This window comes from Lasioglossum baleicum, unplaced genomic scaffold (assembly GCF_051020765.1).
Source record: "Lasioglossum baleicum unplaced genomic scaffold, iyLasBale1 scaffold0215, whole genome shotgun sequence".
Lineage (NCBI taxonomy): Eukaryota > Metazoa > Arthropoda > Insecta > Hymenoptera > Halictidae > Lasioglossum > Lasioglossum baleicum.
The window spans coordinates 184,282-187,758 of record NW_027469275.1 but is presented as its reverse complement, the minus strand read 5'-3'; positions in this window follow the sequence as shown (position 1 = coordinate 187,758).

The following is a 3,477-nucleotide window of genomic DNA, read 5'->3' as shown; positions in this document are numbered from 1 at the left end:
GTCGCCTTGCAGTTCTATCCTTTCTTTGCCGGCCTCTCCCTTCGCCTTCTCCGGCGATCTACCTGTCTTTCTGCTCTTTCTGAACGGATCTTTTTCTTTATCTTCCTTTCCATCATTCTCTCTCTCTTTTCTCTTCTTATCTAACCACTTTCCTAAGCCTTCTGCATTCGATAGGCTGTTGCTTCTTGTCCTTACCTTCTCTCTTATTTTCATTAATTTTCTTGACGCTTCCCTTCGCTCTTCCTCGCTTAACTTTTTGTCCATTTCGTTTCCTTATCTGCTCGTCTGCCTTCTTTCTCTTCTTTACCTGCTTTACCTGCCTTCTAGCTACCTTCTTTTCCTGTACGATGGCGCTCTTTCCACTGCTTCTGTTACCTCTTGTCTTTTTGTTTTCCTCGCCTTCTCACTCACTGTGCATCTAACCTCACTTTCTTCTTCTTTTCACTCTCCACTCCTTTTTCACCTTCTTCTTTGTCTTTCTTATCTCCACCTACTCTTCTACGCTCCCTCCAGCCACGGAGCCTCTTTCTTAACTTTTTCTTCCTTTCACTTTATCAAAATCTCCACTTTACTATCCACTCACATAGAACGTGCCTTCTCTCTATATAACCGGAAACGGATCCCGTGTTATGCGTTATGCTTTATGCGTTATGCGTTATGCGTCATGCGTTATGCGTTATGCGTTATGCGTTATGCGTCATGCGTTATGGGTTTTGCGTTATGCGTAATGCGTTATGCGTTATGCGTTATGCGTTATGCGTTATGCGTTATGCGTTATGCGTTATGCGTTATGCGTTATGCGTTATGCGTTATGCTTATGCCTTATGCGTTATGCGTTATGCGTTATGCGTTATGCGTAATGCGTTATGCGTTATGCGTTATGCGTTATGCTTATGCCTTATGCGTTATGCGTTATGCGTTATGCGTTATGCGTAATGCGTTATGCGTTATGCGTTATGCGTTATGCGTTATGCGTTATGCGTTATGCGTTATGCGTTATGCGTTATGCGTTGTGCGTCATGCGTTATGCGTTATGCGTTATGCGTTATGCGTTATGCGTTATGCGTTATGCGTTATGCGTTATGCGTTCTGCGTTATGCGTTATGCGTTATGCGTTATGCGTTATGCGTTATGCGTTATGCGTAATGCGTTATGCGTTATGCGTTATGCGTTATGCGTTATGCGTTATGCGTTATGCGTTATGCGTTATGCGTTATGCGTTATGCGTTATGCGTTATGCGTTATGCGTTATGCGTTATGCGTTATGCGTTATGCGTTATGCGTTATGCGTTATGCGTTATGCGTTATGCGTTATGCGTTATGCGTAATGCGTTATGCGTTATGCGTTATGCGTTATGCGTTATGCGTTATGCGTTATGCGTTATGCGTTATGCGTTATGCGTTATGCGTTATGCGTTGTGCGTTATGCGTTGTGCGTCATGCGTTATGCGTTATGCGTTATGCGTTATGCGTTATGCGTTATGCGTTATGCGTAATGCGTTATGCGTTATGCGTTATGCGTTATGCGTTATGCGTTATGCGTTATGCGTTATGCGTTATGCGTTATGCGTTATGCGTTGTGCGTCATGCGTTATGCGTTATGCGTTATGCGTTATGCGTTATGCGTTATGCGTTATGCGTTATGCGTTATGCGTTATGCGTTATGCGTTATGCGTTATGCGTTATGCGTTATGCGTTATGCGTTATGCGTTATGCGTTATGCGTTATGCGTTATGCGTTATGCGTTATGCGTTATGCGTTATGCGTTATGCGTTATGCGTTATACGTTATGCGTTATGCGTTATGCGTTATGCGTTATGCGTTATGCGTTATGCGTTATGCGTTATGCGATATGCGATATGCGTTATGCGTTATGCGTTATGCGTTATGCGTTATGCGTTATGCGTTCTGCGTTATGCGTTATGCGTTATGCGTCATGCGTTATGCGTTATGCGTTATGCTTTATGCGTTATGCGTTATGCGTCATGCGTTATGCGTTATGCGTTATGCGTCATGCGTTATGCGTTATGCGTTATGCTTTATGCGTTATGCGTTATGCGTCATGCGTTATGCGTTATGCGTTATGCGTTATGCGTCATGCGTTATGGGTTTTGCGTTATGCGTAATGCGTTATGCGTTATGCGTTATGCGTTATGCTTATGCCTTATGCGTTATGCGTCATGCGTTATGCGTTATGCGTAATGCGTTATGCGTTATGGGTTTTGCGTTATGCGTAATGCGTTATGCGTAATGCGTTATGCGTTATGCGTTATGCGTTGTGCGTTGTGCGTTATGCGTTATGCGTTATGCGTTATGCGTTATGCTTTATGCGTTATGCGTTATGCGTTATGCGTTATGCGTTATGCGTTATGCGTTATGCGTTATGTGTTATGCGTTATGCGTTATGCGTTATGCGTTATGCGTTATGCGTTATGCGTTATGCGTTATGCGTTATGCGTTATGCGTTATGCGTTATGCGTTATGCATTATGCGTTATGCGTCATGCGTTATGCGTTATGCGTTATGCGTTATGCGTTATGCGTTATGCGTTATGCGTTATGCGTTATGCGTTATGCGTTATGCGTTATGCGTTATGCGTTATGCGTTATGCGTTATGCGTTATGCGTTATGCGTTATGCGTTATGCGTTATGCATTATGCGTTATGCGTTATGCGTTATGCGTTATGCGTTATGCGTTATGCGTTATGCGTTATGCGTTATGCGTTATGCGTTATGCGTTATGCGTTATGCGTTATGCGTTATGCGTTAGGCGTTATGGGTTTTGCGTTATGCGTAATGCGTTATGCGTTATGCGTTATGCGTTATGCGTTATGCGTTATGCGTTATGCGTTATGCGTTATGCGTTATGCGTTATGCGTTATGCGTTATGCGTTATGCGTTATGCGTTATGCGTTATGCGTTATGCGTTATGCGTTATGCGTTATGCGTTATGCGTTATGCGTAATGCGTTATGCGTTATGCGTTATGCGTTATGCGTTATGCGTTATGCGTTATGCGTTATGCGTTATGCGTTGTGCGTCATGCGTTATGCGTTATGCGTTATGCGTTATGCGTTATGCGTTATGCGTTATGCGTTATGCGTTATGCGTTATGCGTTATGCGTTATGCGTTATGCGTTATGCGTTATGCGTTATGCGTTATGCGTTATGCGTTATGCGTTATGCGTTATGCGTTATGCGTTATGCGTTATGCGTTATGCGTTATGCGTTATGCGTTATGCGTTATGCGTTATGAGTTTTGCGTTACGCGTTATGCGTTATGCGTTATGCTTATGCCTTATGCGTTATGCGTTATGCGTTATGCGTTATGCGTTATGCGTTATGCGTTATGCGTTATGCGTTATGCGTTATGCGTTATGCGTTATGCGATATGCGTTATGCGTTATGCGTTATGCGTTATGCGTTATGCGTTATGCGTTCTGCGTTATGCGTTATGCGTTATGCGTCATGCGTTATG